Source organism: Saccostrea cucullata, unplaced genomic scaffold (assembly GCF_032062105.1).
Source record: "Saccostrea cucullata isolate Sc308-1 unplaced genomic scaffold, CSIRO_AGI_Scuc_v1 ctg172, whole genome shotgun sequence".
NCBI lineage: Eukaryota > Metazoa > Mollusca > Bivalvia > Ostreida > Ostreidae > Saccostrea > Saccostrea cuccullata.
In genome coordinates this window covers 3,209-16,139 of record NW_026932814.1, presented here as the reverse complement: position 1 = coordinate 16,139, position 12,931 = coordinate 3,209, and the positions used below count along the sequence as shown (strand labels likewise).

The following is a 12,931-nucleotide window of genomic DNA, read 5'->3' as shown; positions in this document are numbered from 1 at the left end:
TGTATGATAATTTGATTTTGATATTTACCCATTGATGTGGGGTCATTGCCACGGAATTTGATTGATCGTGAAATAGAAATTATTATTTTCTATGAAAAAAAAACCGCTTTACACCAGGCGAACTGTGGGCATGACCAAAGAAGCAATAAACTTGTACAAAATAGTGTAAGTTACGTGTCCTTGGGTGTGGATATACACCCTAGGGTGAAGGTATTAATTTTACAGTGTCATAGAAAAAAAATGTTTGTACAGACTTTGAAGTGGATGTAAAAAAATTGTGCCACCGTAAAAGAAGATTCGAAGACAATTGTTTCTTATAGTTTTTTGAAAGGGGGGTTGACTTGCTCAGAAACATTTTTGTCACCAAGAAAAATTTTCTATGTATTGTATTTTTTAAAAGTTCAAGTACATTTTCATTTGACAGGTACTTATATTTTGAGAGAAAGACAATTTTTCACTTTAAAAAAATCTAGGTATTTTACGTCATGGAATGTCAAAACGCATTAAAAGGAATTAAGTGAAGGATGTTTTTAAACTTTAGCTCCGGAGGAAAATGGATGCTAATTCAAACCACGTAATGTTTATTTAAATTCCTTTTGTGTTCACCAAGGCCATTCAGATATTTGATATTCTTAAAAAATCTTTTCTGTACTTCTCACAATGGGTTGCAAAGATTTAAAAGTCATTATGAGTATCAAAAACGGTGAATAATTATAAAATTATGTAAATGCTATAAAGATTGAATTTTTTAGAGGACTGAATTGGTAAAATGTTTTGCATATATATGCGTTTTTTTTTAAAATTATCCATTAAATAATGTTTATTGTCTATACAAAAAATTTGGTGTTATGGTTAAAAGTACACAACAGATCATTGAAAAAAAAATTAAAAGAAAATTGTACTCGAAGGAAATGCACAATATCCCGGCCGTAGGACATTGTACTTGTAGAAAGTTCTTTGATACAGACGACAAGTAAATCGAGACAAATATCGCAGTTTGCTGACAAAAATCAATTGTGCTCCCATCTAGCTCTCTGTTATCTTCAGAAACTCCACAGAAAACTGGGAATTGTCGCCAGGTTTTGGCGCGCCCTCAAGGTTGTCGTCTGTCGGCATTGCTGATGTCTATTTGCAGGCAAAGGAAGCCAAACGTAAATTTATCATTTTGTCCTTCAAGGCTAGAGCACGTCTAATTCTGCCCCAAAGTATAAAAGAAATTGTTTAATTAGTTAATATATGACAGACTAATTTCTTTTAAGGAGAGTTTTTTTCCCTAAAAATCACTTTTATTAATTAACAAAATTTTAGTGAATTTTTCAATTTAATTTTTCATTGAAGAAGTTGGCATTCAGATTTATAGTTTTTGATACATTAGATAAATATGATCAATGACCCAAATTTTGAAATACTACACACGAACAACTATTTATAGCCTCAATGACCGGGGTCTTGTCTTAGGACAGTCACGATTGGTTGGCCTTTGGAGATGTCACACGATCTGAATATTGAAGGTTGTTGTGAAAACCGAATTAAAGCGTCATTATGAAGTAGACCGAGGTCACTGTGTTTTTAGATCACTACGTTTACACAGTGTTGTCGCAAAGAAAAACCTCATTTGAATAGATTAGATTTGAATATATTTGGTGGAATCTTTTGAGGTGTTGAATAACAGCTTGCATGGGGAATATTTTTTCTTCTTCAAATTTTGTCGTGGTTATTGATTTGGAAATGGGTTATTGATCTAAAAAAATACGTATATAAATAGAACATTGTCATTTTTTTTTGAAAAAAAGTTTATTTATCAATAGTGAATTGACTTGTATATAAAAATACACCTGATGACAGATTTGGAATGAAACGGTTAATATAAACTTTTGCACAACTGAAAATACTATTACAGGGCCACCAAAACATCGTTATTGTTGTTTAAAGAGAACACATTAAATTTTTATACCCCCGCAAACGAAGTTAAGGGGGGTATATTGGAATCACCATGTCCGTCTGTCTGTCCGTCTGTCCGTCTGTCTGTAGACAAGATTTTGTCCGGACCGTTTCTCAGAAACTGTTGGATGGATTTGTCTGAAAATTTATACACTTATTATTCACCATATGAAGGTGTGCACCTGGGATTTTCATCATGATTGGATGATTTTTCTGCATTTTAGAGGCGTTTTTTCTTTTTTATTTGGTGATTTTGTTTGGCTCATAACTAGAAAACTATTAGACTTACAATCATCAAACTTGGACAATTTATGGATCTTGGGTAGACGGTGTGTCCCGACCTATTTCAAGGTCACTGTGACCTTTAATTTAAGTGATTTTTTTTTAAAAACTAAGTCTTTAAAATTTTAAATTTCATAATCCTAAAAAATGTAAAAATATAGTTGTATCCTTATTAAAAAATGCTAAATTAAGTAAAAACTTATTTTTTATCATATACTTTACAGCAAATTCTGTAACAAATGTTAATGATTTGAGAGGAATTCAGTTTGTCCCATGGGCATAATTATCAAGCACTGGTCAAGGAGAATTTTTGATAGCAGAAATGTGCATGTCAAATTAGAGAGAAATTAATGAGTTCATTGTCGGGTGTTAACTGGCAAGAGCATCATGCAGTATTATCTTAATTCAGCTCTTGGGAGTTGGGCAAAAAGAAATGGCCTTATAGTTGCTTGTGTTAATTAAGAGTTCTTGATGGCTGTAGTTCAGATAAAGATCTTTCAATTAATGTAATGTAATTAAAACAAATTGATGTTTTAGTGTATGATTAAAACTGAATTAGTATTGTATAATATAATTAAAATTAATTATACATGTGTACTTTGAAAAAAAATTACATTTCAATTTTTAAATATTTGCAACAAATTGCAGTCATGTCTCACTTAGAATTTTATAGTCTAAAGAATAATTAATTTTTGATTTTTTTTTATTAGACTGTAGCATTTCCATTATTTCATAAAATATGCAATAAACAATTTAAAGCTGCAGATGGATATTTGTTAAGCTCTAACACAGCCAGTGTAGAATTATATGATGTATTATTTGTTTTAATTAATCCCTACGCTGTAAGTCTCTTAGAGATGTATGTACAATATTTTAAACATGATAAGAAATGGAAATTAGATCATTGAAATCTGTGTCAATCTGTTAATCAAGGTTACTTGATTTTCTTGCACCCAAACCAATTTATGATTATCAAACAATATTTGATGGGCGTATCATGCTGTGGCGGGGCACTTTATTAGACAATAGTGAACACCTCTTACTAGATCCATAAAATATTTCTGAATTGGCACCTACTCTGAAAAACCCAGCGGGGGTATTTGTCCCTATTGGACAGTTCTAGTTACATTTGTTCTTATGAAAACACGTGTGTCCAAATATTTTAATAAGGTATTTTTCATGATTTGTTAGGAGACACGAGTCACTTAGGTGACCTGTTGCTATCTGTTTTTGTCCGTCTTCCTTCAATCTTTAACCTTTTAACATTTTCTCTTATTAACTGTTAACCAATTTTGGTACAGGTTTCTGAAGCCCTATTGCAAAAAAGTGAAAATGCTTATATTCTTAAAATCTTTTCTTTGTCATTATATGTTCCTCTCTCTAAATTGTGAATTTCATGAACCCTTGTTCAGGATTCTTGTTAAGCCGGGGTTATTTTGATTATATAGTTATCAAATGCATTGTTTTTTCAGTTCTCAGATTCCATCGTTACACGAGGCTCTTTGATACTATTATATCTTTGAAAAACCTTTCTGCCTTTTGGTAATTTGCAAACATACTAAGTGCGTAGGTACACTGTGTAATGAGTATGGTTGCCACTTCCAAAATTTCGACTTAAATGTCTCGATCTTAGGACGAGTACATTTACGTTATTTAAAACATATATTGAATTTGAAAAGTAGCATTCCAAGTTATATGATTTATGAAGAAACTGGACGGTTTCCATTACACATAAATATTTACTCAAGAATGATAAAACATTAGGCAAAACTTGTGAATGTAAAAGAAAACAAATTGTGAAGAATTGTATATATGTATTTACGTAAACAACATGATTAAGGGGAAATGAAAAACTCATTGATATATATCATTTGTACAAAAGATTTTTGATAGATGTGGTTTATCAAATATATGGTATGTGCACGAACAATATTTATATAATGTAGAATGAATAACTGCTACAGTCAAACAAAGATTAAAAGATCAATATATTCAAATGTTGAATAGTGACAAGAATCTTCAAAAAAGTTTAAATTAATATCATTATATCTTAGAATGTAGTGCTTTAAACCAACCGAGGTAAGTTTATTTGAACCAAAAATTTTGCTCTAATCTAAATACATGTTTTATCAAAAGTTTTGTGAAGTCATGTGCCAAAATGATATGGATTCTTTGAAAAAATTATGTACTTTTATTTCTAAAATTAATACTGAGTAATATAGTCTGTTCTCCTTAGTTATCACCTTCTGCTAGAACCACTGTATTATATGTATATATTTTTTTTTTACCTCATGTACCATTTACATGGTTTGAGTGAATAAATTGAATTGAATTGGCGGGATCTCGACTCCATTGATTGCTTAATTAAGTAGATATATTAATATTTGGGAAAAAAATTATGCCTGCCCCTGGTTATTAAATAATTTACGTGTAAATGCAAAGTTATGATAAGCAATGGTCTTGTTCTAGAATTGTGAACTTCCTGTCCTCTAGGTCAGGAGTTATACGGAGCTCTTCGAGGTCATATTTAGCTGCAGAACTGTAGCTCTCCGAAAAAAAAAAAATATATCATCAATATATTTTTTCGGAGAGCTACAATTCTGCAGCTAGGTTATATTATAACTCCAACAAAATTTCTTTACTATTTCCCATTGCTTGTTCATATTTATATTTGAAATAAAAGTTAAGATAGATTTAAGAAGTAACAACTATCGTACAAACAAACATTAGCCTTTCAAGAATCAGTAGTTACTGTGATAATACATGTACCTTAGATTATTTAAGACGGACAGTGGATTGCCTACCTCTGATGTCTTTCTCCCAATTGATGAAAGAGGCGAACCTTCGGGGGTGTCTAAAATACTAGCCATTGTTAGTTAACTGTGGCCAGTTTTCATAGAAATTGTCCAAAATAATGGAACATTTTTAGTAATATCTCCAAAAATAACCAACTGCATGCATAAACAACAAAATGTGTTTTAATTGGCTCAAGTAATTATCAAGAGCTGTTTTGTTTTGGTATTGCCTATAATATCCTTGTTTTTGATTCATTATACCTCTCCAAAGTGTTCGTATTTGGAAAAACATTTTCAACTAAAATTTGAAAGATATACGCCTTGGGGTATCCATGTACAATTATGCATTTAAACACATAAAAAAGAACAATACTTCTTGATGGGTATATGAAACTTTTCATTTTACAAAAAGCAGCAAGGTCTTACAATTATGCGAATTACATTCAAGAAGCGTCTTTCGCAAACTCGTCACCGCCCCATTGATTATCCATGATACACTCGATAAAATGTACTTTAACTATAACTTGTTACTCTAAATGCGCTTATTGCGAACCGTATACATTTTCCACATAGCTGTATTTCAAACCTGAGATGTAAATTGTAATTGAAACAATTTTGTATGGATAAAAAATTATCATTCAATGGAGAAAATAAAACAGAACTCTTCTTTTATATGTTTTTAAAGTGTAAATTTCATCTAAAATAAAAAAGGTAGCCATACACCTGCTGGTCTATGTTTCATCAGAAGATAATACCTTCAAAAGCATGGATAAGTATTTGGAAGATGTAAACAAATTTTGCCTGAGGATCTTATCATTGGATGACACAAAATTCTGGAAAACTTGTATATCCAACCGTTAATGGATAACAGGGGAATTAGCTCAAGTGGTAGAGCGCTCGCTTAGCATGTGAGAGGTACCGGGATCGATACCCGGATTCTCCACTTCCTTTTGGTTCTCTTTTTAGTAACTACATGTTTATATGTTTATCTTCCTATCCATCTTTGTAATATCTGTTAAGGTACTCTGGTCCTCGACCAAGAAGGATAACTCTTTCATGTATACTTTAATTAAAAAAGTCTTAAGATGAAGCTTAATTGAAATTAAATCTTTTCATGCAACAATTTTCATTTTATACCTCTTAATGTTCTTCAAGGTTCTTTAAAGTTCTCAGAAAGGTCTTATAAAAGGTCGAAATTTTCACCCCATCAAAGTATTTCAAAATTACACATTTAAAGTAATTGAGGTCTTTTTAATCTAACCGTAGATACCTATGTTAATTAACATGATATAAAATTAGAAGTGATTTATAATATTTCGCAATGAAAGGAAAATCTTTATACACTATGCATTGTTAATTGATTGAAGTAAATAGAAACAAAATGTGTTTGTGAAACACTGATGCCCCCGTATGGCAACATAGCAAAGATTAAACTTTTCTTAAATGCAAATTTAATTAATTGGTACCAAAAGTAGACTATTCTCATTGGAAAACAATTGTGAAATTTGAAAGTAAGCCAATGTTTAAGTTTTTTCAATAAGTACAAAAATCTCCAAGGTCAAAAGGTCAATGTAATTGGTATCAAATGAAAAGTTTTACCACATAGAATACTTATGCAGAGTATGGAAGCCCTAGCCCTAACCGTTCAGAAGTTATGGCCAAGGTTAATTTTTTTTAAAGTAGGTCAAACTCAAAGGTCAAGGTCAAAGGGTCAAAGTTCTTGTTATCAAATGAAAGGTCTTGTCACAAGGATTAAATATGTACAGTATGAAAGCACTAGTCCTAACCTTTTAAAAGTTATGGTCAAGGTTTGCTTTTTTTAAAGTAGGTCAGTCTCAAAGGTCAAGGTCAAAGGGTCAAAGTTGTTGGTATCCAATGAAGGGTCTTCTCACAAGGATTACACATATGAAACACGAAAGCCCTATCCCTTACCGTTCAAAAGTTACGGCAAGGGTTAAAGTTTTTTCATGAGTACGGAAATCTACAAGGTCAAGGTCAAAGGATCAAGATTGTTGGTATCCAATGAAAGGTCTTTTAACAAAGATTACATATGTTAAGATTAATTGTCCTGGTATCTACTGTTCAAAAGATATAGCCAAAGTAAAAGTTAAAAATTTTCATGTAAAAGTGGGTCAAACTCCAAGGTCAAGGTCAAAAGGTCAAATTTGGTGGTACCCAAAGAAAGGTCTTGTCACAAGGAGTACCCATGTGAAATATGAAAGTCATAGCTCCACTAAATCAAAAGTTATGAACAAGGTTAAAGTTTTTGCGGATAAACAGACAAACATGGAGACAGACAGAGATACAGCTAGACAGACAGACGGATATATACCCCCCGAAACTTCGTTTATGGGGGCATAAAAACTGAAGTATCTTACAGGTATAAAAATTGTGGAATTTTTTCGAAAGCCTTGATACCCAAGATTTTTATACCCCCGCTTGAAAAGTGGGAGGGTATATAGTAATCGTTATGTCCGTCTGTCTGTACGTCCGTCCGTCCGTCTGTTACGCTTTGGGGTACCCATCTTCTATCCGCATCTCCTCTTATACTGCTGAGTGAAATTTAATGAAACTTTCACAGAATCTTTATTACATATTGCCATTGTGCACCTCCTACATGTATTTTACTTTTTTATTCGACACTTATTTTAGGTTTGCCATAGCAAAACATGGACATTGTCATTATATTCTTACCTATGACATCACATATGCTGGCTTCCCGCTTCTGAATAACATTTGATACGACGAGTTATTCCTCTTTACACATTACCGTTAAACAATATATAGCAAAACATGGACATTATGGGAGGCGGGGGGTATCATTCAGTGAGCTCCTTGCTCACAGTACCTCTAGTTATTTCTAAAATGTGTTTGTTTATAAAATTATAATTGAAAAATGCATAATAGGTGTTTCATTCGCATTTGCTAAAAATATATTTTAGATTGATTAATTTTCCACATATAATATGATAAACTTTAATGATGAAGTTTGAAGAAATTATCTTGGGTAAAAACACTGAACTTTGAGAATCCAGAGATATTTTTGTGAGCATTTTCAATTAATCAATATCTGATTTTCAGAACCTGAGGATCGGAGTACCTGAAATAATTTCTGAAACATTTACTTGAAATAATGACGTAACGATAATCTGCAGATCTGTGCCAAAAGTCATGAAAAGTGAAGATGATTTAATTTTTCTCTCTATATATTTATATTACCGAAAACAAAACATAGTTAAATTGCTGACAAATGGTAAATTTTTCTCCAATTTCATTATTTATTTCAGTACTTCAATACCAGAATATTTATAGTTATCTTTTTTCTAAAAGATCATTACATACTAGTATTTAATTTTCGAAAAGATTGTTCATCATTTACATTAGTTTTAAAATTGAAGATCAATGCTGACTAACTTGACTTTATAATTCATTGAGCGTATGTGACATAAATTTTCACGTCGCACTTAAATTAAAATACATTTAAAAGATTGATGCTGATAAGATAAAAATTCTTGTTTTTTTATAAAATTAAACAATATCTTGAATTATCAAAACATTTATGGTGAAATCTGTTCAAAGCGTAACAGACGGATGGACACCCTCTATCACTATATATCCCTCTGTTTTTCAAGCGGGGGATATATGAAGAAAACTGATTTTCAACAGAAAAGTATCAACCTGAAAGATTTTGATCTTTCAGTAGTGTTTTCCTTTATGTCAATTCAAAACCATAGGCCTGATAATGATGGGAAGAAAAGGCCATTTTTAATATTTATTATTATTAGCGATCTATGTACTATATATCATATAATATATATATAGGTCCCTATTAATAAGGCTGTTATTATCATTTTTTAAAACTATTTTTTTTTAATTTTTAAACATTTAATTAAAGTTAAATTTAAAAAAGATGTTTGAAGTGGGGTTATATGTATAAAATGTGAAAGATTATTATTAAAAAAAATATATAATTTTTGCCCGAGGATCCGATTTATGACACAAAGTGCTCGAAGATAAGTAGAGTTGTTTATCTCGGAAGAGTAATGTGATTAACAGGGGAATTAGCTCAAGTGGTAGAGCGCTCGCTTAGCATGTGAGAGGTACCGGGATCGATACCCGGATTCTCCACTTACTTTTGTTGGCTCCGTTTTTAACTGTGAAAATTTAAGTTATATTTGTATGTGCTTCCAGAAATTCCCATAGAAAACTAGAACTACTGTGAGCAATGAGCTTACTAAATGATACCCCCGCCTCCCATATTGTTAAAGTACTTTTATGCTTTGCTCGATATGTGACCCGAAATAAGCGTCAGATCAAAAAGTAAAATAGGAGCTGCGCAATGACATTATGCAATAAAGAATCTGTGAAAATATCATTAAATTTTATTCAGTGGTATAAGAGGAGATGCGGAAAAGAGATGGGTACCCTTCAATATTATAGGAAAATGGCAGTGTCAATGTTTTGCTATGGGAAACATGGAATATTTTTCCGATCAAAAAATAAAATAAGTGGTCACTATGACACTATATGTAACAAAGAATCTGTGAAAGTTCATTCAGTGGTATAAGAGGAGTTGCGGATAAGAGATGGGTACACTAAAGCGTAACAGACGGACTGACATCCAGATCACTATATACCCTCCCACTTTTCAAGCGGGGGTATGATAAGAGAAGCATATGAATTAAATATTTAAAAAAGTACACGTGCAGTTATCATGCATTTATTATGTACGGATTTTGTAGAGTAGTGAATTTTAATGATTTTTTAAAATGTATTTGTTAGGAACCCTAAGTCAGTAAAGCTTTGCACTTATTTTTTCAATGATAAAAATAAGCACGTTTTGATATAACTTCCAAGCTGCAAGTTACAGCGTTGTTTTACCTTTTTAACTAGATTTAAACATCCGCAATTTGAGCAGCGAATATTTTCTACGCAAAAATTACCAAATAGGTTTTTTGCTACAGGTATATTAATTGTTTGATTAGTGTTTAATTACGTTGAATTATGGTTTATTAAAGAACTTTTGATTTACATTGATAAGATAGACATACGATTTGAATGTTCTTATATCTACACGTATACTGTGACTTTATTGCTGTACACACATTAATGAAAGCTATAACATTCTAAATCAGTAAATCTTATTATAATGACAACTACATTGTTTATATTTTCTGCAGCTAATTACTGAGTACTTGACTCAAGATTTGAATACGTAATTCTTTTAAGACAGTGTTTGCTTTATGTCCTCTTTAGAATAATAATTAAGAACCCATATTCCTGCATACTGAAGCACACTGAGGCCAGTTCAGAGAAAAAAATATTTCTTATTGCGTTTAATCGCAATAATTATTGCGTTTAAACGCAAAACATTGCGATTAATCACAATAATCATTGCGTTTAAATGCAAAGCACTTTGCGTTTAATCGCAAAAGATTGCGTTTAAACGCAATAATTATTGCGATTAAACGCAATAAAAAATATTTCTCTCTCCGAACTGGCCTCAACGGGCTTCCGTACCTGCAAATAAGAGGGAAAAATCATTTTAGTAATTTTTTTCTCAAGTATTACTTGAATGATGTATAATTAACAGTAAATTCGTAAAATGTCTGTTAAAAAATGTATATGTTTTCTCATGTTGCAATAAATACAAAATGTAATTTGATTTTACAGAAAAAAGAATTTTGCCCGAGGATTGGATTATGACACAAAATGATCGAAAATAAGTAGAGAGTTGTTTACTGAAAAATAGTTCTTCAGATAAATATGTTATAGAGGAATTAGCTCAAGTGATAGAGCGCTCGCTTAGCATGTGAGAGGTACCGGGATCGATACCCGGATTCTATACTTCCTTTTGGTTCCCTTTTTAGTAACTACATGTATATATGTTTATCTTTCTATTCATCTTTGTAAAATATCTGTTTAGGTACTCCGATACTCAGCCAAGAAGGAAAACTCTTTAATGTTTACTTTAATTCAAAAAGTCTTAAGATAAAGCTTGAAATTATTTTTTTTTCATGCAACAATTTTCGTTTTATACCTATTAATGTGCTTCAAGGTTCTTTAAAGTTCTCGGAAAGGTCTTATGAAAAGTAGAAATTTTCACCGCGTCAAAGTATTTCAAAATTACAAATTTAAAGAAATTGAGGTTCTTTTTAATCTAACCATAGATATCAATGTTAATTAACATGATATAAAATTAGAAGTGATTTATAATGTTTTGCAATAAAAGGAAAATCTTTATGCCCTATGCATTGTAAAATGATTAAAGTAAATAAATAAAAAACTAAAGCATTTTATAAGTATAAAAATTGTGCAATTTCTTCAAAAGCCTGGATACCTAAGATTTTTATTTCTAAAATGTGTTTGTTTATCAAATTATAATTGAAAAATGCATAATAGGTGTTTCATTCGCATTTCCTAAAAAATTATTTGAGATTGATTAATTTTCCACATATCATATCATTAACTTTAAAGATGAAGTTTGAAGAATTATCTTGAGTAAAAACACTTAACTTTGAGAATTCAGAGATATTTTTGTGAGCATTTTCAATTAATCAATGTGTGATTTTCAGAGCCTGAGGATCGGAGTACCTGAAATAATTTCTGACACATTTACTTGAAATAATGACGTAACGATAATCTGCAGATCTGTGCCAAAAGTCATGAAAAGTGAAGATAATTTTATTTTTCTCTCTCTAAATATAAATTACTGAAAACCAAACATAGTTAAATTGCTGACAAATGGTAAATGTTTGTCCAATTTCATTATTTATTTCAGTACTTCAATACCAAAATATGTATAGTTATCTTTTTTCTAAAGGGTCATTACATACTTGTATTTAATTTTCGAAAAAGATTTTTCATCATTTACATTAGTTTTAAAATTGAAGATCAATGCTGACTAACTTGACTTTATAATTCATTGTGCGTATGTGACATTGTGCGTATGTGACATAAATTTTCATAAATTTTCGCACTTTAATTACAATATTTTTAAAAGATTGGTGCTGATAAGATAAAAACTTTTGTTTTTATAAAATTAAACAATATCTTGGATTATCAAAACATTTATGGTGAAATCTGCCCATAGCGTAACAGACGGACGGACACCCCCTAATCACAATATATCCCTCTGCTTTTCAAGCGGGGGATATATGGAGAAAACTGATTTTCAACAGAAAAGTATCAACGTGAAAGATTTTGATCTTTCTATAGCGTTTTCCTTTATGTCATTTCAAAACTATTGGCCTGATAATGATGGGAAGGAAAGGCCATTTTTAATATCTATTATTATCAGGGATCTACCCTCGCATATACTTTAATATCATATAATGTATATAGGTCCCTATTAATAAGGCTGTTATTATCATTTTTCAAAACTGTTTTTTTAAATTTTTAAACATTTAATTCAAGTTAAATAAAAAAACATATTTGAAGTGGGGTTATACGTATAAAATGTGAAAGATAATTATTCAAAAGAAATAATTTTTGCCTGAAGATCCGATTTATGACACATAGTGCTCGAAGTTAAGTAGAGAGTTGACAAGTTTATCTCGGGAAATGATTGTTATGAACAGGGGAATTAGCTCAAGTGGTAGAGCGCTCGCTTAGCATGTGAGAGGTACCGGGATCGATACCCGGATTCTCCACTTCTTTTGTTGGTTCCGTATTGAGCACAGGAGTCTGAAGTTTTTATCGTCAATCTAAAAGAAAAAAAAAAATTCCGGAAAATTTTGTTCCCACCTTCAACTAAAAAAACTCTGTTGAAGGTGGGAAAATTTTTTCCGGATTTTTTTTTTTTTTTTGTTTTGTTTTGTTTTGTTGACGATAAAAACTTCAGACTCCTGTGGTTTTGAGCTACAAACAGTAACTTTTCTGAGAGAAAAGTATATTCCTATTCATTTTTGTAC

At 31.1% G+C, this 12,931-nt stretch overlaps 3 non-coding genes across 3 annotated transcripts; all 3 read left to right on the top strand.

Moving 5' to 3' along the window:
• The first annotated feature begins 5,888 nt into the window (after positions 1-5,888).
• Trnaa-agc (transfer RNA alanine (anticodon AGC)) lies at positions 5,889-5,961 on the top strand. Its single transcript has one exon. It is a non-coding gene; the product is annotated as a tRNA-Ala (tRNA).
• A 3,112-nt stretch (positions 5,962-9,073) lies between these two features.
• Trnaa-agc (transfer RNA alanine (anticodon AGC)) lies at positions 9,074-9,146 on the top strand. Its single transcript has one exon. It is a non-coding gene; the product is annotated as a tRNA-Ala (tRNA).
• A 3,451-nt stretch (positions 9,147-12,597) lies between these two features.
• On the top strand, positions 12,598-12,670 carry Trnaa-agc (transfer RNA alanine (anticodon AGC)). Its single transcript has one exon. It is a non-coding gene; the product is annotated as a tRNA-Ala (tRNA).
• Positions 12,671-12,931: the final 261 nt, after the last annotated feature.